Raw genomic sequence first — 25,190 nt, 5'->3', positions numbered from 1 at the left:
CCGTTCACTGTTTCAATTTTGCTTCTTTTTTCACGGTCCAGTACACCTTCTTCCTGTTTTCCTACTCTATCCGTGTTCAATTTTGAACACGCTATCCACTGGACCATCTTGCCACTAAATATGAGTTGGCGTGCGATGGGGAGTTGCCGTTGTCAGATGTACGTTCGAAGACCAAAAGGTAGAAAAACTTCACAGGCGCCCTTCTGAAACGAGAGAGGCAGTAACAAGTGGAATCTTGCGACAGAAAAACATCAGAGGTGACGGGAAGACTACGAAGAAGAAGGAAATAATGCCCGAGATGCAACAGCCCAAGTCGCTAGAAATTCACGCTCGGTCTGTGCGAAGTCGTGCATTCACTCAAACAAGTGACTATATCTCACCCAGTATTTTCGCGACGAACGTTAAGCTTTACCAGTCTTCATCAGGGACACGTGCGAAAGCTCACATACGTTTTCGCCGAAATACGTGATTGTCGAGCAGCGAGACCTAGGGAATTGATATGGAATGACCGACTGATGCGGTTTCTTGGCATGGACGTCCTCGCCGTTCCACGCAAGAATAAAATTTAAGAAGTCAGAAAGCTCAAAGTTTAGTCACTTGCTGCGTTGCTGAATGAACATACTGTCTGAAAGCAGGGTGTGTTTGTTCTTTCTGGAACAAGCTTGACATATTTTCACATTTAAACAAGTGTTACGAAAGGGCATATGACGTCACTAGTTACTTTACAGCAATGATGAAGCTGCTGGGCCGAAAGCTTCTGCGCTCAACCCACAGCATGTAATTTCGCCTATGCGCTAAGGTTCAAAACCGCCCTGTCCCCCTGATCTTTACCACTAGGGTCTTAGGTTCAAACCCCTCCACCCCCAGGCAGACTGCCTTCATGGCTCTAGATTCGCCCTACAGCATGCACAGATATTTCAATTTTCATGTCATTTAATCAAAGTTTCGCAGGAACGTTTAAAGTAAACAAGCGTGCGAAACTTCACAGCACCCAGCCCGCAGACCCCGCCTCGCTAGTCTGCACGTTTCTGCTAACCTACCCCCAGCCCGCTGCCCTCCAGGTCCTAGGTGCCACACCGTACATATCATAACAAACTAGTGTAATTGTTTTAATTTACTCTGTGTAAATAGCTTAATCTGCATGTATTAGGTTGCTACATAAGTTCACAGCTTTTCTCCACAAGTTTAATAAACATAACAGATACATATAACAGACACTTTTGTCACCAATGACATATTCTCCTTCACTGTTTACAACAGCTTTCCAATGCTGGGGGAACGTTTCGATTCCGCGACTGTAATGATCACATGGTTTTGAGTGAAGAACTCCCCGAGCCACGCTCGGAGCGCATTTTCACCCGGAAAAGAGGTTCCTTGAAGGTATTTAGATGGAGCGCGAAAGGGGAAAATCTGAGGGCGCAATATCAGCTGCATAAGGTGGGTGCGGAATGACTTTCAAACCCAACTCCTGTATAGCGTTTCCTGCCGATGTTACGGAATCGGCGGACAGCCGGGATTTATCGTGGAGAAGCATCACTTCCCGCAGTGTTCCTGGTCGTTGTTACTGGATTCCGTCTGCAAGACGTCTCAGTTGTTGACAGTAGATGTCAGCAGTGACGGTTACACCTCGGGGAGGAACTCTTAGTGCACCACGCCGCCGCTGTTCCACCACATTCATAACATTATCTTTCGTGGTTCCGCACAGGTCTTTGTACGGGGAGGTGCTTCCTTATTTGGGCTCAACAATTCATTTCTTTTCCTCATGTTAGCAAAAAGACACCATTTCTCATCACCAGTAACGATACAGAATTGGGATAGTCGGTGCTGTTCTCGAACCGATTCATAACGAGCAAGCACATGTGACCACCAACTGATTTTTGTAATCCCGGATAGATGGCATCACACGAGGAATCTTAACTTCTGCATTTAGAATGCCAACGGCCTGAAACTGAAGAAAATAGAATTCACGGACTTCTTACATCGCCACAAGATAGACGTAGCATTTGTCTCCGAAACACATCTCCGCGAGTCAACCGACCTCCGCTTGAGGAACATGCACATCTTCCGGACGGACAGACGGGACCAACGGGGTGGTGGGACCGCAGTTCTGATCAAAAAATGCATTCGTCACCACCAAGAACGTTTACCCAACTCCAGACTTTAGAGGCCTCGGCAGTAACAATCCACACGACGCTCGGAAACATTACCTGTATTGCGGCTTACCTTAGCCCAAAGAAGCCTCTCCACCCCGAAGATCTTTACACCGTTACAGAGGGTTACGACAAGATCCTCCTTGGAGGGGATCTTAATAGTAAACATGTTGCCTGGAATTCCCGTAAGACTAACCCAAAAGTACATATGTTGTTTGCACTGGCTGAGAATTTACATGTTTCCGTCCATGGACCACGGGAACCGACGAGGATACCTTACGTCCAGACACAAGACCCTGATGTTCTAGACATCGCCATAATCAAGAACATCAACCCGAATCTCCAACTGCGGACGCTGGATGATCTTTCGTTTGACCACAGACCGGTGTTAGGACTCATAGAGAGGGCTACTTTACAACTCCCACTGCCGACGACAAGAACTTACGACTGGCAGCAGTTCCAAGCGTACCTCAACAACAATGTGCGACCAACCCAGGTTGTTACTACCAGAGAAGCGATTGATGTGGCAGTCGCAGTACTCACGAAGAAGATTAACAATGCGAAACAACGAGCACTCATGGAGCACCTGCAACCAGAAGTCAATTATGACGAGTTTCCACCACCACTGCAGGAACTTAAGACAAGGCGCAATCGATTTCAGAAACGATGGGTCCGTTACCGCCATCCGGATGATAGACGGGAGACTCACAGACTAACCCGAGAACTCCGGCGGAAGGTTCAGGACTGGAAGCAACACACGTGGGAACTCAAAATGGACAACTTTCTATTACGCACCAAAGATGAATGGCGAATAGTTAAAAGTCTCAGACAGCAACAGCCCCCCAAAAGCGCAATTCGAGGACCCCATGGCCTCTTGTACGACTCACTGGCGCAGTCGGAGCTGTATGCGGATACATACCAACAACAGATGACTACGCCCCCCACGGAGGATGGAGATGATGCACTCTACCGTGCAGAGGAGGACACAGCGGCGGAATGGGAAGCTATTCGGGACGCCCCGATCAACACTATGCCCCGGCTGACAACGCCGGAGGAAATTCGGAGGATTATCAAGTATAGCAAACACACCTCACCTGGAGCAGGTAGAATCAGCAATACGGAATTGAAACACCTCCCGAGAAAGGCTGTTGTGCTTCTCACCCGGATAGTGAACAACTGCCTCAGGACTGGATACTTCCCAGAGGCATGGAAGATTGCCAGAATAGTGCCAATACCAAAACCGGGCAAGGATCTCTCACACCCTGACAGCTACAGACCCATAAGTTTACTGTCGACGCTGGGAAAGGTCCTGGAACGTGTTCTACTGAAACGCATGCTGGACACCCTTGTGGCACACATCATCATCCGACCGGAGCAGTTTGGCTTCCAGGCGAAGCTATCGACTGAGTTACAACTACTGCGCAACACGGAATCTATCCAAGACAATTTCAGCAAGAAACGACATACTATTGGAGTATTTCTCGATATAGAGAAGGCTTACGATAAAGTATGGCGACGCAAGTTGATCGTCAAGCTCCGACGTACCACTCCCCTACCAGACTGCTACTTAAAACTTCTAGATAATTTTCTTCAGGATCGCAGATTATATGTTCGCATTGACGACAAGAATTCAACAACACGGCATGTCTTTGAAGGACTTCCACAAGGATCGGTCATATCTCCACTGCTGTTTAATTTATATATTAACGAACTCCCGACGGTGCCACATGTTACTGCCAGTTTCTATGCCGACGACACAGCGCTCCTGACTGCAGGCACCAGAATGGAACACCTCGTCACACGGATGCAGCGCCAACTAGATTTAGTGGACCACTGGACCCACATGAACAAAATAACGGTCAATGCAGAGAAAACCAAAGTTATTGTCTTCACACGTCGGAGACCCATCGTCAATGCACGCCTACGGATATCAGACCAGCCACTCTCCTGGGCAACAACTGTAAAATACCTGGGAGTGCATCTGGACGCCAAACTGTTGTATAGTCATCATATTATGGAGAAGAAGACGTCTGGCCTCAAAATGCTGGGAGCTCTCCTCCCATTTCTGAAGAGCTCATACCTCAGCCAACACACGAAACTCCAGTTGTACCATGCCACAGTCGAACCATCTATTTTGTATGGATCGACCTCTTGGGGTACTACGTGTGCCACTAACTACAAGAAGCTACAGGTTGTACAAAGCGGATGCCTACGATGGATCACAGGAGCCCAATGGTGGATCCGAAATCATGACATTCATCGAGCCTTAAGCGAATCTTACCTCTCAGACAAGGTCAAGGAGAAGGCACGAACCTTATTTCGGAAGTTGGACATGATACGTGACAGTACACCACAACTCACCACAGTAGGTGTGGTAGAACCATTACGCAACCACAAATATAAAGTACCGAAGGCGATAGTATTTGAGCCTCCGTAAATGATATCCCTACGTAATTCTCCATAATTTAAGGACATATCGTTCTTTAGCACTTCTACACACATGTTTTCAAACACACACCAAAAGCAGCGAGTTAAAGGACCCTTCTGTGTGCCCAAACTAAAGCTGAAAGAAGGATAAATAAATAAAGAGAAAATTTTTACCCCTTCCATTCCCTACAGAAGTAAAAATCAACGAAGTTGATCAGACTTCAGCACCACAAAAAAAAAAAAAAACGTAGGTGGGTGTCAACAAAATATTTTCGTATTCGGAAGAGAAAGTTGATGATTGAAATTTCGTAAATAGATCTCGCCGCAAAGAAAAGCGCCTTTGTTTCAGTGACTGCCACCCCAACTCACTTATCATATACGTGACACTCTCACCCCTTTTGCGCGATAACACGAAACGAGGTGCCCTTCTTTTCACTTTTTCGATATCTTCCGTCAGCCCTACCTGATAAGGATCCCACACAGCGCAGCAATATTCCAGCAGAGGACGAACAAGTGTAATGTAGGCTGTCATTTTAGGGTTTGTCGCATCTTCTAGGTGTTCTGCCAACAAAGCGCAGTCTTTGTTTCGCCTTCCTCACAATATTATCCATGACGTCTTCCCAGTTTAAGTTGCTCGTAATTGTAATTCCTGGGTGTTTAGTCGAACTGACAGCCCTTAGATTTGTGCGATTTATCGTATACCCAAAATTTATCGGATTTCTTTTAGTACCCATGCGGATGACCTCGCAGTTTTCTTTACTTAGTGCCAATTGCCATTTTTCGCACCATACAAAATTCTCTCTATATTATTTTGTAATTGGAATTGGTCGTCTGATGATTTTACTATACGGTAAATTACAGTGTCATCTGCAAACGATCTAAGGGGGCTGCTCAGATTATCGCCTAGATCATTCATGTAAATCAGGAATACCAGAGGGCCTATGACACTACCTTGCGGAACACCAGAGGTCACTTCTGTTCCACTCGATGATTCACCGTTTATCACTACGAACTGTGACCTCACTGAGAGGAAACCACGAATCCAGTCACACAACTGAGACCATACTCCATATGCACGGAAGTTAATTAACAGTCGCTTGTGAGGAACGGTATCAAAAGCCTTCTGGAAACGTGAGAATATGGACTCCATCTGAGATCCGTTGTTGACAGCACTCATTACTTTATGGGAATAAAGAGCTTGCTGTGTTGAACAAGATTTTCTGAATCCGTGTTGGTTATGATCAATGTCGTTTTTTTCTAGGTGATTCATAATGTTCGAGTATAATATATGCTTCAAAATCCTACTGCGAATTGAGGTCTGTCATATGGGTCTGTAAGTCAATGAGTTACTCCTATTTCCTTTCTTGAATATTGGTGTGGTCTGTGCTACTTTCCAGTCCTTAGGAACAGAGCTTTCGTCTAGTGAGCGGTTGTATATGACTGCTAAGAAAGGCGCTATTGTGTCTCCATACTCTGACAGGAACCTGACTGGAATACCATCTGGACCGGATTTTGCTTTTGAATTCTGGAACGTTGCACGATGGTCAGGTGAACACATTTCATCACATCTGCCAGCTCTTGGTTTTGGGGGTTACTGTGTTTAAACGATCTTCGTCAAATCCTGAAGGTGTTCCTGGACGTGGAGTATCACTAATATCGAAACGATCCTCCTTAATGCCGGCCGCGGTTGCCGTGCGGTTCTAGGCGCTTCAGTCCGGAACCGCATGACTGCTACGGTCGCAGGTTCGAATCCTGCCTCGGGCGTGAATGTGTGTGATGTTCTTAGGTTAGTTAGGTTTAAATAGTTCTACGTTCTAGGGGAGTGATGACCTCAGATGTTAAGTCCCATAGTGCTCAGAGCCATTTTTGAACGTCCTTAATGATAAGAAAACCATTATGTTGCCGTGCTCTGACAAGTGACCTTATCCCCATTGACGGTGCAAATATTTATGGCCTCTCCACTGCTGTCATCCCTCTATTGAACTCAAACAGAACAACATGTCGGAAATGTTCCGAATTCTGCGCTTGGCACTCCATTTTCTAGCGTTTGCAGCTCCAATCAGCATCACCAAATGACAAAATGACAATAAGTGAAGTCAGACAGCAACAGTTCAGGAACTGAAAGCTTTTCTGAGTATGATCATAGTAATGGGTATTCATCAATTACCTGAAGCAGCCAGTTACTGGAGCTCAGACCCATATCTAAATGTAAATGCAGTGTCGAATGTTATGACACTTGCTCGCTATAAGAAAATAATAGAGAACCTTCACTGCAATGATAATTTGTTTCGGCCAGCAACAGACGATCCTGGTTATGACAAGTTGTACAAAATCAGACCACTTATCTCAGCCCTAAACAAAAACTGTTTCAAAGTATATCTCCCTTCTACTTCACTTGCAGTTGATGAGTCAATGGTTGCATTCAAAGGAAGAACAAGCCTGAAACAGTACATGCCAATGAAACCTGTAAGAAGATGCAAACACAGGTTTTATTTCAAATTTTGATGTCTACACAGGTAAATCTGCTGCCAGTAGAGGGGAATTGACAGATTGCCAAATGTGTGAAAGAGTAGTGCTGGGACTCTGTAAACCATTTTTAATTCCAATAGAACTGTGGTTTTTGATAATTTCTTTTCAGCATTTAGACTAATGAAGGAACTGAGAAAACGGGGGCTTTATAGCTGTGGTACCGTCAGAGGAAACAGAAAAGGCCTACCTCAGTTTTTGGCTACGCTAAAAAGAAATATTTTTGAAGTAAAATACGTTTTAGAAAAGGTAGTTGTCATTTTTAAATATCTAAGAAATTGAAAATAGCAAAAATACTTACTTCGGGCATTTTTAGTAGTCAGAATACGTCGAAAACTGTCTCGAGACACAAGAAATTGAAGTTTTGGCGCGGAAACCCACGCCACAAAGCACTGCAACAGTCACAGCCTTCTTTAGACTGAGAATTCCAGTGCCTCAATTTTTTTCCGAGTTCAGAAGAGCTGACAACAGATGGCAGGACTGAGCAGAAATATGCAACTCGCTTCCCAGTGTTTTAAATAAGGTCCAAAATTAGTGGGACATATGTGTCCCAGCAACCACGAAAGGGATAAAATGCATGGGATGATACAGTTCACGCTCGAGGGAGGAAAAAAATGGCGTAATTCTGTTCCTGAACGTGGATGTATACAGGACAGCAGAGGGCACACTAGGACGCAGAGTATACCGGAAGCCTACACATACGGACAGGTATTTCCCAGCCCAGTCCGACCACCACCCAGGGCCGAAGGACTCAGTTCTTTAGTCATCTGTGTCCAGCGCCTAAGCGATACTGAAAACATTACACAAGACCACAAAACGCTATAACCATAAACCGATCCTAACTGCCATGTGCCTTTTTATATAAATACGTCGAATTGAGGCAATTTTGTAACAGAGAATCTGGCTCCAAATCAGTTGATTATTTCTGTAAATGATTGAATATAGTCTGTTAAGCATGGATTCGTGCAGGAGACTCATTTAGGATTTAAAGTGGTGTTTATGGTTACAGGTAAGCAACAAATAAAATTATAAAAAATTGTCCCAAGTTAATGCAAAATGTTTTGCATATTTTTTACGCACATCGTTCCCCTACGACTTCATTTCCATAGCAAACTTGTAAGTGTACAGAAAATTAATTCCTTGCTAGTCTTCTTGCTTGTAGAGATCATGGTTGGATGTTATGTAGTCAAACATCACCACTTACTACAATCCTAACGAAATTTTTTATTATGTCCAGATTTAGATGCATATGGTAATAGGTGTCCACACAGAGCTGCTGTAATACCCCGTGCATCTGATCCATTAGTGCCACAATTTTAACACAAGCCATTTTATATTGGAGTTCCTGGTCGTATTGCTTCTATATACCATAACAGTATTCTGATTCCAGAAAATGACAGTGTGTATCAAAACATCTAGACGTCTCCTATGTAATACGGAACTATAATATGACAGGAGAGGCGACGTTACGATAAAAGAAGCGTGGAGTATTCTGTTGTCAGTATAAAAGCTTTAACAGAAAAATGGTTTGGTCTGTGTTGCCCAGTGATCTCAGTGCTAATCGTCACCTGAGATAGTACAAAGTTCGATGCCACCAGACAGTGAATGACTGGAAATTTGAAGTGGTGAATCAAGTTGTGTCGTGTGCGATAGGACGGAGAATAACATTCCTGAAACTGACTGGCCTGTCCAGAGCCCCAACCTGAACCCATCGCAGCACCTCTCTGATGAGTTACAACGTCAACTCCAGTCCAAACCATTGTATCCAACGTCATTACCAGCAGAGTGTCATTACAACGTCTATTTAACTAAAACACGTGATCCGCCAATTCCACAATTCGACTGCAATGAAACATTTAAACTTGTATTTGAAAACTAATCTTTGATAGTAAATTTATTATTACAAAACTGCTCCTACAGCCACTAAATGACGAGTCTGAGACATGGCGCATGAGTGACGAAAGGTGCTCATTTAACGAGAACAGCAATGTGTCTGTGTGGAAGGAATAGCAGCCCATCTCTTGAAGCAAACTACAATTTTGTGCAAAGGTGAGCGTTGTCGATAGTCCTCACGGTCAAATGCTGGTTCTGTATTAACAACAGTTACACAAATGCTTGAAGACTTGGAGCAAGTTTATCATTAGTGGCATCGTTTGGTGTAATTATTACATCTATATTCTAGCATATAGTATCAGATACCTCGCAGTACAACAGAACAGTGTTGATTTTAGAGATGAACGTGGATGTATTTCCATTCTGTTCAGGCTTCAAGAATCGTACAAAACAAAGTGTGACATTCCACTATCAGTTTAGATACTTATTATAGTTCTAGTTGTTTGGTGATACTATGGTTAACCTATGCAGCATGTATTAGAGAGCAAACTGCTCGTGGGTTTGTGGAAGGCATGATGTTTGGTGTGTCCTGTCAAGATTTAATTTACATTTTAAATTAGTGTTGGTTATATTTTGATATGATATTTGAATGTAGTAAGCTTATTTCCCTTGATTGCCGGTTTTTCCTAACGTTGACTTTATTCCGTGTGTTTATATGCCGAGCAACAGAAGTAACTCTTGTTTTCTGCGGAGGAGTGAACCGTTAAGTGTTTTATTCTTGCACAAGGAAACTACTACGCTTTGATGCCTGTCTGCGTAACAGCAGACCTTGGATAACTGTTTGCGTTCAGTGCTCTTTATTCGTGACCTCGTGGGACCAGGCCCATTGTCAATTGTTTAGCGAAGGCTGGATTTCCAACATGAATGAGTGTTTTAGACAAAAGGGGACCCCCAGAAATTTGCCAGGATACAGCTTGTTTTCTCGCGTTGCAAAGCTGACATCGAATTTTGTTTTGTTCATCATATTTTGATCGGTCGTCGATCTGTGTGGGTGTTAATAATGTCAAAAAGGTATAGGTTTCTGGATCTGTGAAAAGGAAATCTTGCGTGATTTGGCATTGAATGTGGAGTGGAAGATATTCCTTTTTTAGATGATTTAAGCTGCTTTGCAATACCTAGATATCTATTTCTAAGTGGTTGACAGTTGTTGTTGAATCGAATTTTACAATATTTACTTAGTCCTCATGGGTGAAGGAATTACGAAAAACCGTATTTAACAACTCCACTCTAGTGCCATTACTAACATCACACAGGAAAAGTACTGACTGTAACTAACATCACCATTGCTATCACGCGGTGAAAGTATTGACTGTGTCTTGCCACTTCTGCACCTTTACATACGATCAGAATCTCTTTGGATTTACCGTCAAACAAAGTTTCGTTGTGGAAACTATTAAAAGTATCTCATATTGAAGTCCGTGCTAAGTTTAGAGCTTCAGTAAAACACGGCTGATCTGGAAGATTTTGCGTTCTTTTAAATTTCACATGGTTCTTAGGTTGATCCTGCAACAGTGTTCTGATCTGTGTGCCTTAGGGAATGAGCACTATCTTGTATTAATTTATTAAGTTCCCTTCCACACTATTTCTTTTAATTTAAACCACACCTGGTTTGTAAGGAGTGGAGAACGAGTACTAGGAAGGAATCAAACAAATTTTTATATACTTTTCTTAAATAGATATATATTCAGTTTATTTTTGGTGGATTTGGATGTTATGGTATACAGTCTCGTTACAACGATCTTGTGATCACTAGCTCCTGCATCTGTCTTGATGCTCCATAGCAGCCCAGGATTATTAGTTGTACTTCCGTCTATATCGTACATTTCGTTCTATCTGTATTTGAGATGTAGCCGTTGTACAAAAAGTAAGTTCTTTATTGCGTTGTACATAGGATTGGTTTTGATACGCGACGCCTGTCTCAGTCGAAATATTGTCAGTTTCCGATGTATTTAGCCCTTATTTTGATCGATCTCTCGTCAGTGTGCGCGTTAATAATATGTAAAGTGTATGTTTATCGATCTGTGATAGGAAATTTCGCGTGGGTAAGGTAGTGGTCTACACCGAGTCAATGATTGGTTGATGTCGAATGGTTCAAATGGCTCAGAGCACAATTGGACTTAACATCTGCGGTCATCAGTCCCGCAGACTTAGAACTACATAAACCTAACTAACCTAAGGATATCACACACATCCATGCCCGAGGCAGGATCCGAACCTGCGACCGTAGCAGCCGCGTGGTCGCACTGAACTGAAGCCCGTAGAGCCGCTCGGCCATAGCGGCCGGTGGTTGATGTTGAGAAAGCTTTATATACAAGGTGTCCCATTTGTCCTGAGCACCCTAAATAACTGTTTGTCCAGATGGAAATTACAAAATGTTTCTAGCAAATGTTCTTCAGCCGTAAGGGGACATCAATCAGATGATTGGCTTCGTTGTAGCTTTGTTTTTTTACAAAGATATGTACAGCGGTATGACTTTTTTAAATGGCACCCTGCTTTATTTAATCGGTAATTAATTTCCTCTCCTAAAGACCTGTTTAAAAATATATCATAGTGCACCATTCACTCAAACACAACGTTATTAATTACATAACATAACATGGACGTTGACGAACCCAGCGCTTAGTGCAGGTACTAGGAGTAATGGAACATATCAACGTGCTGACGCTGAGAGAGGACAAATGTAAACGTAAGTAGAATGCACACACGTCATTCCGTCATCCATCGTCAGTTGAAGAGCTGTGTGAATAGAACGTACACCAACGAAGAGAAGGTAGAAATGCTACTCATCTATGGGGAATGTAGGTTAGTAGAACAGTAATTGCAATAATGATTTTTATGTATTGGTACATTTAGTACAGTAGCTTAGTCCTTTTTAATACTGTTGTGTGGAGTAGTCATACAGTAAAGGCTGTCTTTCCTACAAACGTTTCTTTTATTGTTGTTGTTCAAGGTAGGCGAAAAGCTGCCCCGGGCAGCGGAATTGTACAGAGAGTGATATTCTGACAAGAACCCACCTTCCCGACGGATGTTTTCTCGTCTTATTGCGACGCTTCGTAAAACGGGAAGTTTCAACCCATGACAACGCAATCGTCGTAACACTCGCACAAACGAAGCTGCCGAAGCAAATGTTCTCCCATCCGTGGCTATGAATCCACATGGGAGCACACGACAGCTTGAACACAAGATTGGCGTTCCTAAAACCAGTGTACATCGTATTCTTACGCGTCACTGGTTCCATCCTCACCACGTACACATACATCAACAATTGCGTGGAAATGATTTCCAGAATCGTGTACAGTTGTGTCAGTGGCCACAGCAGCAAATCTTCGCCAACCCGAACTTGTTCTCCAATGTTCTACTTACCGACGAAAGATCCTCTCAAACAAAGGACAGGTAAATACAAGGAACATGCATTATTGGTCCAGCGACATCCCACGATGCAAGACAAGTGGGACATCAGCGTCAGTGGAGAGTTAACGTCTGGTATGGGATGCTTGGTACTACAATTATTGGCCCTTATTCCATTAATGGTAGGCTAAACGGCACAACGTATGCCAACTTCGACAGACGAACTCCTCTTCTGGATGAGGGCCGCTAAGAACCAGAATGCTTATGTGATATCAACACGATGGATGTAGAGCACATAATGCCTTGCGTGCACGTCTTGTTCTGAACCGAAGGTATCCTGTCAGATGGATTTGCCTAGAAGGAACAGTTACTTGGCCTGCTAGGTCCCCTGGTTTAAATTCTCTGGACTTTTTCTTTGGGGATGCATTAAAGACGTTGTCTATCTCGATATTCCAACAACTCCAGAGGACACGCAGGAACATATCGTGCTTGCTTGTAATCCTCTTCAGCAGGCAACAGTGGAAGCAGTAAATACTTCTTTCATCCAACGATTGCGCTAGTGTATCGGTGTCCAGGGTCACCACTTCGAGCGCGTTTGAATGTTCTGCTCCTGGACAATGGTACAGGAGAGTCAAAGTCAATTTTGTGTTATGTTTTCACTTGCTTTTCATTTGTTATCAGACAACTCCAGCCGGCCGGTGTGTCCGAGCGGTTCTAGGGGCGTACTGTCTGGAACCGCGCGACCACATCGGTCGCAGGTTTGAATCCTGCCTCTGGCATGGATGTGTGTGATGTCCTTAGATAAGTTAAGTTTAAGTAGTTCTACGTTCTAGGGGTCTTATGACCTCAGAAGTTAAGTCCCATAGTGCTCAGACCCACTTGAACCTTCTTTTTTTTCTCTTTTTTTTTTTTTTTTTTTTTTTTTTTTTTTGACAACTCCAGAAAATGGACGAGTTTGTGATCCCGGAGTGAAAGTCAATGTTGTGCTATGTAATCGATAACGTTGTGTTTCAGTGAATGGTACACTGTAATACATTTTTGAATAGGTCTTTAGAACAGGAAATGAATTACGAAATAAAAAATACAGGGTGTCATTTAAAACAGTCATACCGCTGTTCACATCTATGAAAGAAATAAAGCTATAACGAAGGCAGTCATGCTGATTGATATCCCCAAGACGGCTAAAGAATATTTATTTGAAACGTTAAGTAATTTTCATCTGGAAAAACAGGTATTTGTGGTGGCCAAGGTAAATGGAGCACCCTGTATAATGGAACGATATGTTTCCTCATTAACAAATGATAAGTTGATTATTATTGAAATAAACAAATATGTCCTGAACCCTTCAAATGTCGCAACGTACATGAATGACGACTTTCACATCGGCACTGCAGTTTAAATCGTGAACTCCGTACAGTAATTATGCACTGAGTATGATGTCGTGTAATCTTAGGTTGTTAATGACCTTACGGCTACAAGCCTATTAGGGCAATTGGCTTGATTTGAAAGTATGTGAATGTTGCTGTAGTAGTTTAAAGAATATGTGTGTTGAAAACAAGTATACGTTAAGAAAGTTGCACATAATGAAACTAGAATCCAGAACCATTTGCTTATAAAGTTTAGGACTATTGGTTGTACTTATGTATATCGCTTAAGTGTGAAGAAATTATACACGACTTGGTCTTTAAGCTCTAGGCTTAACGCAATTCGTTGAATGTTCGCGTAAATGCTGATGCTTGCGATATAATTTTATCGTACACTGTTTTGGGACCCCGTAGGCTGTTTATTACGTACGAAAATTGCTTGTAAGCCTTCACCTGAACGGGCAGATTACTCCTACATATCTCTATGTTTAGAAGTCTGTAAATGAAGTGGTACCATCTACCATAAACAATACACATTGTTACCTGCATCTACATTTACACGGCTACCCTGCAAATAACACTTAAGTGCTCGGCAGAGAGCTCATCGAACCATCTTCACAACAATTCTCGAATACTGCGGAGAAAAAACGAACACTTATATCTTTCCGCAAGAGCTCTAATTTCCCTTATTTTATTATGATGATCGTTTCTTCCTATGTAGGTAGGCGTCAGCAAAATATTTTCGCATGCGGAGGAGAAATTTGATGATTGAAATTTAGTGAGAAGACTTCGCCGCAACTAAAAACGCATTATTTTAATGATTTTCACCCAAATCCTGTATCATGTCCGTGACTCCCACTCCTATTTCTCGATAATAGAAAACGTTCTGACCTTCTTTGAACTTTCTCGATATACTCCGTTAATCTCGTGAACTGGTAAGAATCCCATACCTCGCAGCGGTACTCCAAAGTAAGACGGCCAAACGTAGTGTTGACAGTTTCTTTAGTTGATCTGCTTTATCTTCTAAGTGTTTTGCCAATAAAATGCAGTTTCTGGTTCACCGTCCCCCAACAACATTTCCTATGCTTTCTTCCAAATTAAGTTGTTCCAATTTAAGTTGTTCCAATTTAAGTTTAACGGGTTCCTTTTAGCACTCATGTGGATGACATCACACTTTACATTACTTAGCGTCAATCGCCAGTTTTTTCACCATATATATATATCTTAACACAATTGTTTTGCAATTGGTTTCGTTCTTCTGATGACTAGGCTCGAGAATCAGTGACAGCTTCATCTTCAAAAAACCTAAAAAGTCTGCCCAGATTGTCTCCTAAATCGTTTACACAGATGAGGGACAGAAGAGGTCCTGTAACACCACCTTTCGGAACGCCAGAAATCACATCTGTTTTACTCGTGGACTTTCCGTCAATTACCACGAAGTGTGACCCTTCTGACAGGAAATCACGAATCCATTCGCAATTTGATTAGAAGCTGTTTGTGAGGTACGGAGTCAAGCCTACTGGAAATCTACAAATACGGAATAAATTTGAAATCTCTTGTGGGTAGTACTCATCATTTCGTGTGCAAAAAGAGCTAGTTGTGCTGCACAAGAAATATGTTTTCTAATTCCATGTTGACTGTGCCGGCCAGAGTGGTCGTGCGGTTCTAAGCGCTACAGTATGGAGCCGAGCGTTCGCTACGGTCGCAGGTTCGAATCCTGCCTCGGGCATGGATGTGTGTGATGTCCTTAGGTTAGTTAGGTTTAAGTAGTTCTAAGTTCTAAGCGACTGATGACCTCAGAAGTTAAGTCGCATAGTGCTCAGAGCCATTTGAACCTGTTGACTGTGTGTTAATAGACCGTTCTCTTCGAGGTACTTCATAATCTTCAAACACAGTATATGTTGCAAAATCCTGCTGCATATAGATGGTATTGCTTTTCCTGAATATTGGTGCTACCTGCGCAACTTTCCAACCTTTGGGTACAGGTCCTTGGTCTCTAGCGGCTGTATATGACTGTTAAATATGGAGTTACTGCATCAGCATACGCTGATAAGAGCCTAATTGGTATACATTCTGCACCGGAAGACTTGCTTTTATTATATGATTTAAGCTGCTTCACTGCTTCAAGGATACCTGTTTTCAGGTTACTCACGTTGGCAGCTGTTCTTCATTCGAATTCTGGAATATTTACTGTGTCTTCTTTAGTGAAGAAATTTTAGAAGACTGTATTTAGTAACTCTGTTATAGCAGCATTGTCATCGATAGCATTCCCATTGCGCAAAAAAGGCATTGATTGTGTCTTGCCGGTAGTATATTTTGCATAGGACGAGACACTCTTTGGATTTTCTGCCACGCTTCGAGACAGGGTTTCGCTGTGGGAACTATTAGAAGCATCTCGCACTGAAGTCCGCCCTAAATTTCGAGCTTCCGTAAAACATCATCAGTCTTGGGGATTTTGCGTCCGTTTGAATTAGGCCTGCTTTTTTCATTGTTTCTGTAACAGTTTTTTAAACTGTTTCGTGTACCGTGGGGGATCAACTCAGTCATTTGTTTTGGTATAAATCTCTCAATTCTTGTCGATACAATTTCTTTGAGTTGAGGCCATATTTCGTGTAAGCTTACATTATTAATTCGGAACGAGTGGAGATTGTTCCCCATGAAAGCGTAAAGCGGATTTTTATCTGATTCTTGAACAGGTATATTATTCGTTTATTGTTTATGGATTTGGGAGTTACGGTTTTCAGTCTTGCTACGACAACCTTATGTTCGTTAACCCCTGTATTCGTTTTGATGCCCGTTATGAGCTCATGATAATTTGTTGCTATGAGGTCGTCTGTGTTTTCACAACCGTTTACTATCTGAGTGGCCTCATCAACTAATTTCTGGAAATAATTAGCAGAGAATGCGTTTAGCGTAACTTCAAATTATGCTTAACGTTTACCTCCGGACTTATGCATGTATTTTGCCAACTTATTGAGAGTAAACTGACGTCACCACTAACTACAATTGTATGAGGGAAATTAGACTCAAGTTCTCTTTGAATCTTTCAGAAATTGTATCGTCTTAGTTGGGGGGTCAGTAAATGGACCTAACTACCACTTTATTCCGCTTGCCAAGAATGACCTCTGCGTGTACTAACTCATAGGAACTATCTATTTCAATTTGGCTAGAAGATAAACTACGTCCAACAGCAACAAACACCAACTGTATTTATCCTATCCCTTCTCAACACCGTTCAGTCCTTCAAAAAAATTTCGGCTGTTCCGGCTTTAGCCAGCTTTTAGCGCCTATAACGATTTACGCATTATCGATTTCTGTTGGCGTTCGGAAATCTAGCACCTTACCAAAAAAGTTACGACAAGTTGCAACTGTTGTAACGAAGGTTCCTAGTTCCAAGAATAATACTGGAGTGCAAACAGCATACAGTAAGTAATGTGGCGAAGCCCATTGTGCTGGAGCTGCACAGGCTTCCATTTTGCGACCGATAGTGTTTAATATTTATCTGTTTAAATACCACAGTTCATATTCGACGACGATACAGTGATGTATCAAGCAGACGACAATGCAATTAACACTGACTACGAATTCCAAACGGCTATGATATAGACTGAAAAACGATTAAGCAACAGCAGGTCAAAATAAATGCTAACAAAAGTTATGTGGCTATTCATACGACAATAAGACAGAATTTAGCCAGCAACTTCGCGATTGATCAGTCGAAATATTCCGTGAACCGCGTCTGCCAAATACCACGGAGTTCACTTGGAGAAAATCGCTTACGTTTGAGGAACACATAACAGAAACAGCGAAGGAAGCAAAGGGTGTGTTAGCTGCCTCGTATTCTTTAACAATCAGAATATGATGCCTACATGAATCGAAAGTACAACTAACCACCATGGGGACACGTTCTGTTCGAAAACGTTACCATAACAAAGGCACTGTGAACAGCCTTAACTGTTCAATGATTCGTTAGAATCGCACCAGTCTATGACGACCTATAACTTAAAACTGTTTGAGAAGATATTCGCTCCCTGTTGCAGAGCTTTTACACCAAACAACCTTACACGACCAACACGTCGACTACCCCCGTTTGATATCCGTGATAAACGAAATTGTGAAGGTCGAAGGTGGTGCTATGTCACTTCAGTAATATAGAAAATTTTTTACAGGAACAAAATTATAAATATCATTTCCGCCATTTATCTATGGATTCACACAAGTCATGCAGCACTGCAAATAATAATTTACTTATTTTTTTATAATACCAGTACTGTTCAGTAATGGTTGACGCTCAAATATGTTAGAGATTTTTCATTGTGTTTATTATGTACAACAAGGCTACAATTGGGACCGACACAGTTTAACTTATAGGATGAAGCATATGAACCGCAAATATCTCGATAGTCGAAGACGTCATTTATATGCCGATCTCGCACGTTGGAATGGTAGGCAGGGGCACAACTATGAAGCCCGTATGCAGCGTGCTATAAGTTACAAAGGTATATTTATTTAGAAGAGGTACAACTATTTCCAGGTATCAATACCTAGTGACGATACCAAATTCAGAGTAGACTACATTAGAACGTCAGTGCTGTTTATTGCAAGAACCTAGTGCAAGAAGTTTACGATGTATCGTAGTAGGAACATTTTAAACAATGACATTTGTTTCACGTTGTAACAAAAACGAATGTGAATTTCTCATAGGCGAGTATGTGCAGCCGTACACAAATCTCCGGATGTGTCGTGTTGTTAAATTATGGCCTAGGACAAACGAAAGACAAAAGGAAAGGTGAATGCAGTACCTCTGTCGGGTCTGACATGTAAGGAACCATAGCAACCTCAAAAATTGTGCTGAAAATGACTACCACCAGTGTCAGTACGGGCTTGCGGTCTGCCATGCAATGATTGATGCACACGTTCTAGCATTTCAGCACTAATACGCCGTTTCATATCATCTGTAACTGTGTGAAGAAGTTGAAGAGGTTTCTGTCTATTGGGATTTCTTTCTGCGTCCGCGGTACGCGTACTAACCTCATACTTCCTAAGTTCACCACAAGCCACGAGCATGTCCGCTATTTTCGCACTGGGAAATACCATCTGCCAAGCACGTGCTGCTACGTCCACTATCACACAATAAGTGACAGGGTCGTCGCAATGCATTCACTGTGTAAACATAACACAATGTAAAAGAACATAACATCGCCGGCTGGCATCCAAGAAATAGCATGGAACAAACAGCTGTCAGTGTTAGCATTGTTTACAGTAAGATAACTCGTGAACTACTTGCACTAGCTTGCCACAACAAAAACCATCGACATTCACATTTATGCTACTTTTAGGATTTTAATGTCAACAGGCACTGTCCCATTTACAAATTTGTAATTGTAAAAAACTGCACTTCGTCCAACGTCTCAAAAATCTGTGTATTGGCTACAAATACGCGCCTTTGGCTACAATTGAGTTCTGTCGAAACAGTTATCGATAGTGCCTCTCAGGTACGAGAATACTGCAGAGCATGTGTTAGGTGATTAACCTTCTAGACTCTCTACATACCAGAGTTGTATACATTTAACGCAAGTTTATTCTCTGCTGCACTTGGAAACTCTAGTCAGCTGTAACCAGGACAGTTACTACAAAGAGACAAGACTAGGCGGCCGCCTACGAAGAAAACATTTTAGGGGCGGCAAAAGGCTGAAAAAATTATTTTCAAATCAAACAGCGAAAAGTTGAGCAAATGAGGAGAAAAAAAGATGGAAAATTAAAACACAGCGTTGATTTCAAGAGCTACAGAACTGTTACTTAATAAATCGTCACTTACTTTGACGAAAGTAAACACATTGCCCCTACCTACCTAAAAAGTAAAGTAGCAGCTACTGAGTACAAAACGGAAGTAAACTGGCCTACGATCACGTTGTGACTTGATACCATACCACCCTCAGTCCCTCTTTCTCGTTCTGTCTCTGCTGATCATTTCTCATGCGTCAGTTGAACTGATGACTGTCGCCAGAAGATGAGGTCGTTTGGTCATATTAGTTTAATGATTAAAAGTATAATAGGAGATTTTAATTGTTGTGCCATTGTACGATGGTGGTGGCGCAGGGGGTGGGTGGAAACCGATGATGGTAAAAAAGAGGGGACGTCATTTTTCGTCTATAGCGGCCCCGGTTGTAACACAACTACACATTCTTCTGCACATCGTCAAGTCTGAGTCTTTCTTGTTGCTTTCACTGAAATTGTTAAGTACGTATATTTATGATTTGTTGCAGTTACACGATTTGTTTTATGTAGCTGAGTGCAAAGGTCTTGGGTAGGACCCCTAAAAAAGTAAAGGAAAGGAAAAAATGCGGTGAAGCCAAGATGTGACTTACGTTCTGTGAGGGCAAAGCGGCGACGTACGGCGTACGACAGGCTTCGCGGCAGTGGCGTCAGTACTCGTCGGAACGTCGACCTCCTGCGCTTATTAGCAATCCGAGCAGTTCCGGTTACATCACTCAAGCCGAATGTGTTATCCCTGCCGATGAATTGACGTCAAATTTACCAGTCACGGTATTAACATGCGGAAAGTATCCTGGATGCTTTAGCATGTGCCATTCCAACCGATCCCTTCTCTTAGTCGAGTTATGGACCACACTTCTCCTTTCATGAATTCTGTACAGTATCCCTTCTTCGGCAGCTCAATCTGCCCAAGTAGGTCTCAACATCCTTCCGTTGTAACACATTTCAAAAGCTTATATTCTCCTCTAACCTGAATCGTTCCTTGTTCTCGCTTCACTTACGGACAACGTAACGCTCCATACAAATAACTTCAAAAACTACTTCGTAACACTTAATTTTGTGCTCTTTTTTTCTGACACGCTTTCCTTGTTGTTGTCAGTCTGAATTTTATACAATCTCTTTTTCGTCAATCATCAGTTATTTTGCTAACAAACAGAAAAACTTATTTACCACCTTTAGTGTCTCATTTGCTGATCTAATTCCTTCAGTATCGCCTAGTGTAGCTCGGGTACAGTCCACTATTATTTTTGCTCTTTTCATCTTATAACCTGTTTGCAAGACACTACCCGTTCCGTTCTTCTGCTCTTCCATTCACTTACTTACATAATTTCAGTTCCATCGGCAAGCCTGAAACTTCCAAATTTTTGTTCTTAATTTCCTACACTGCCTGCTCAAAGTGCAAACTGAATACTACCAGTGGCAGGCTACAACTCTGTCTCACTCCCTTCTCAGTTACTGCTTCATTTTCATTTTCTTCAAATCCTATAGCTTCAGTCTAGATTCTGTACAAGTCATAGAAATTTTTTCGTTTCCTGTGCTTTATCCCTACTTTCTCCAGAATTTCATAGCTTGTGTTGCAGTAAGCACAGTAAAAAATTTGTTTAAATCTGTGAGTGTTGTAAATTTAGCTTTTCTTTTCTTCTATATATCTTCTGAGATAAGTCGTAACGTCGGTATATCTCACGTTTCCTTACACCGCTCCGGAAAACTAAAATCATCTTCCTCAGAGTCAAATCCTATCAGTTTTTCAACTGTTCTACACGTACTTCGTGTCCGTATTGCACAACCATGAGTTTCGTCATCTCATAGTCACTTTAAATTTCCTCCCAAATCTAATATTCTGCAACCCGTTGGCACCTACCGCACCTCTTTGATCACATAGGTATTCATATACAAGGTGAACATTAACGTAACCGACAAAGTGCAGGGACGGATTCCTCACTCGAAATGGAGGAAAAAAGGTCCTATGAACACGTGTCCATTACAGTGGATAGCCCTACAAATGAAAGTTCACATGATGTTCCTTGCGTGTTGCAATCTGTGTGACTGATGCATCGTACAGTAAGCTGCAGTTTTGTCTGGTATTCATGACGGTAACAAGCCGAGGTGATATTTGTGTACGGCCAAACAGATGGAAATGGTCCGGTCGAGAGCTTTCAAGCCCTTTTTGGGCGTTTGTGTAATCATGGGTCTCTTCATACAGACGAACGTGCAGAAAAGCGGCGGATTGTGCGTACAACAGATTTGCAGGGCCGGGTTCTGCAGAATATTGAGGCGAACCCTAAAACAAGCTTCAGACAAATGGCCCGCCAACGTGAAGACAGAAAGCGATAATGCGAATCCCGCATGATAACCGCTACTATACTTAGCACCTATAAAGAGTGCGTGGATTATCAACAGCGGATTCCCCTCTAGAGAAAGAGTTTGTCGTAGGTTTTTCCCCACGCTATCACAATTATGAGATTTCTGTCATCATTCCTCTTTACCGACGAAGCAACATTTATCAGAACTGGCATCATCGATCTACGTAATCGTCGCCTGTGGGCTACAGATAATCCTCGGCGAATGGCTGAGGCATCCCAACAGCATCGGTTCATCATCAATGTGTAGGCAGGGATTCATGGTGGCCATATACTTGGACCTGTCATTGTTCCACAACGCGTCGACCGACGAACATACCTGGATTTACTGCGATATATCTGGCAGGGCTGCTTGAGTATGTGCCTTTGGCAATACGACGCGTTACGTAGTTTCTGCATGACGGAGCACCACCCGACTTCCACAATACAGTTCGCCAACACATCAACGATATCTTCCCTGGACGGATAGTACACGGAGGTCCTGCAGCATGGCCTACTATATCAGTCCACTGGAACGCCCTGGATTTTTCACTTCTGGAGGCACCCGAACAGCATTGTGTGTGCTGAACCAGTTCCTGATGTGAAGACCTTTCAACAGAAAATTCACGACACCTGTGACGCTATTCAGACAGAGTGCGAGAGGGTGGGGCAATCAATGACGCGACGTCTGAACGCGTACACTGCATCCAACGGAAGCCACTTGGAACATCTGTTGTGACGTGGATGGAATAAAGCTCTGTACTGTGACAATTTGCTGTCGTTGTACACACACACACACACACACACACACACACACACACACACACACATCGGCCATTTAAAGACACATGTTTATAGGACCTTTTTTTCCTGTTTCAATCAGATATGTCCCTCCAGTTTGTCATTTGTCTTAATGTTCACCCTGAATGGAATTATTGCATCTATGTAATCTTTCAACTGTAGCGGAAACTTCACTGGGTTTCTCGTGAAATTAAGTGTAGTGAATGTGAAATATCTGACTGAAGAGGATGTACTTTTACTCCCTTTTTTGTCTAACTTAGTACTTACTTAAATACTGTGCCTACTATTTTCGATTCTGAGGGAAAATAACCCAGTAGCGTTTAGCGTTGGCGATGGTAGCGAAGCGTCGTTGAGAGGAATTCACGGTACAATGTGAGTGAGCGATGGGAAGTGAACAAACTGTTGTGCGCTGTGACCGCACTCGAGGAGGCTGTCTCCGGATTGGACGCACAGCGCCACTAGAACACCCAGTCTGCCCAGTATTCGTACACTTTTTCCTAGATTTAGTAAGTGTTACGCTAGTACGGTGCGTTTTGTGATGTATATGAATGCTAAAGCTCCGTATACGGGAGGTTTGGCCAACTTTTTCCTTGTCACTTGCCACCGTCTGCATTACAGGATTGGGTAGCATCGAGTCATCCGATAATTTTTGCCACATTTGGCCTTTGATGTTCTGTTGGTACATAGGATTTCTTGCGTGTTTCGTAGGTTTTATGTTGAACAATCCCGAAGTGCTGAGTCCTCACAAGGGAAACACCACATCGCCTACCTTCAAACTTGTTGCAAAGATGGCGCAGTGGACAAGCCGGCGAAAACTTTACACTGATGAAGAATGAAAACAAAAATAAGGTACAATGAACTGTGGAAAAAGAAGCAAAATACAAACAGTGAACGGTCGAAGCACAAGATGTGCAAATCGAGAGAATTGAAAGAACCATGGCACCGTGTTGATGTTGTCACGGTGTTGGACAAGTGGAATATCTGCGTTAAAATCTTTCTCGTGTCCATTTTTCCCCCTCAAAATTATGAGCGCTCTGTCCGATCATTGACATGTCTGATCGCTGTATTCAGATTTGTGTCTGTGCCGTGGTGTAACAGCCACTTTCAAAAGCGAAGAGCAACGAAGGGACTTATAATAAAGTTTGATTCCACACAAATGCTCTATCAGCAGTCGGAAAGAAGTGGCTCTCGAATGGAATCTGCAAACTTTTTATGGCAAGGCGGCAACTCAACTGAGTGCTCGATCGGAAAACACTTCTGGTGTGTGATACACGGCATTAATGACAGCACGTGTGTGATATAACAGGAATCTCTTACCGATGCACGCCTGGTGTGTGATTGGGATATGTATCCTTGGCAGAGGAAGTGTTCCTTTGAAAGTGAATGTGATGGCTCCCAATGACAGGATGAAGACATGATAGTTTGTCACATACGCTGCAACAAATGAACGCAGCAGTTTCACAATGACACAGTTTCCCTTCCGCTATACCAAAACGTTTGTTTTCAACGCTCTGGAAGTTTTGACTCTTGAATTCCTTTATAGTTCACACCCATTTATTCGTTGTTTTCATATCTGTGAGAGATTTACGTGGGATCTCATCTGCTCGCACTATTCATCACATTTGTTTGCGATGGTAGTATATTTTTCCTGATGACTCATGTTCTATGACCAGTGTATAGAATGAGAATTGACAAGTGTACAGAAGGAGAACAGTCTGTGAGCGAATGAGCAGTTCATAATTTTGTGAAAAAGAAAAAGGTCGCGAGAGAGATTTGACCACAGATATCCCGCGTTGTAGTCCAACAACGTGACCACATAGTCACGACGCTGTGGCTCCTCCCAGTCGCTCGATTTTGCACGTCTTAAGATTGCACCGTTCACTATTTCAATTTTGCTTCTTTTTTCACGGTCCAGTACACCTTCTTCCTGTTTTCCTACTCTATCCGTGTTCAATTTTGAACACGCTATCCACTGGACCATCTTGCCACTAAATATGAGTTGGCGTGCGATGGGGAGTTGCCGTTGTCAGATGTACGTTCGAAGACCAAAAGGTAGAAAAACTTCACAGGCGCCCTTCTGAAACGAGAGAGGCAGTAACAAGTGGAATCTTGCGACAGAAAAACATCAGAGGTGACGGGAAGACTACGAAGAAGAAGGAAATAATGCCCGAGATGCAACAGCCCAAGTCGCTAGAAATTCACGCTCGGTCTGTGCGAAGTCGTGCATTCACTCAAACAAGTGACTATATCTCACCCAGTATTTTCGCGACGAACGTTAAGCTTTACCAGTCTTCATCAGGGACACGTGCGAAAGCTCACATACGTTTTCGCCGAAATACGTGATTGTCGAGCAGCGAGACCTAGGGAATTGATATGGAATGACCGACTGATGCGGTTTCTTGGCATGGACGTCCTCGCCGTTCCACGCAAGAATAAAATTTAAGAAGTCAGAAAGCTCAAAGTTTAGTCACTTGCTGCGTTGCTGAATGAACATACTGTCTGAAAGCAGGGTGTGTTTGTTCTTTCTGGAACAAGCTTGACATATTTTCACATTTAAACAAGTGTTA

At 42.6% G+C, this 25,190-nt stretch overlaps 1 protein-coding gene across 1 annotated transcript in view; it reads right to left on the bottom strand.

Annotated features, from left to right (window-relative positions):
• LOC124711714 (fatty acyl-CoA reductase 1-like) overlaps positions 1-20,132 on the bottom strand; it is a 193,367-nt gene extending 173,235 nt beyond the window's left edge. Inside the window, exon 1 of the mRNA XM_047241924.1 lies at positions 20,077-20,132. The gene's annotated coding sequence lies outside the window, so the exon portion shown is untranslated. The remainder of the gene's footprint in view (positions 1-20,076) is intronic.
• Positions 20,133-25,190: the final 5,058 nt, after the last annotated feature.

This window comes from Schistocerca piceifrons, chromosome 8 (assembly GCF_021461385.2).
Source record: "Schistocerca piceifrons isolate TAMUIC-IGC-003096 chromosome 8, iqSchPice1.1, whole genome shotgun sequence".
Lineage (NCBI taxonomy): Eukaryota > Metazoa > Arthropoda > Insecta > Orthoptera > Acrididae > Schistocerca > Schistocerca piceifrons.
This window is presented reverse-complemented; position numbering and strand designations above follow the sequence as displayed.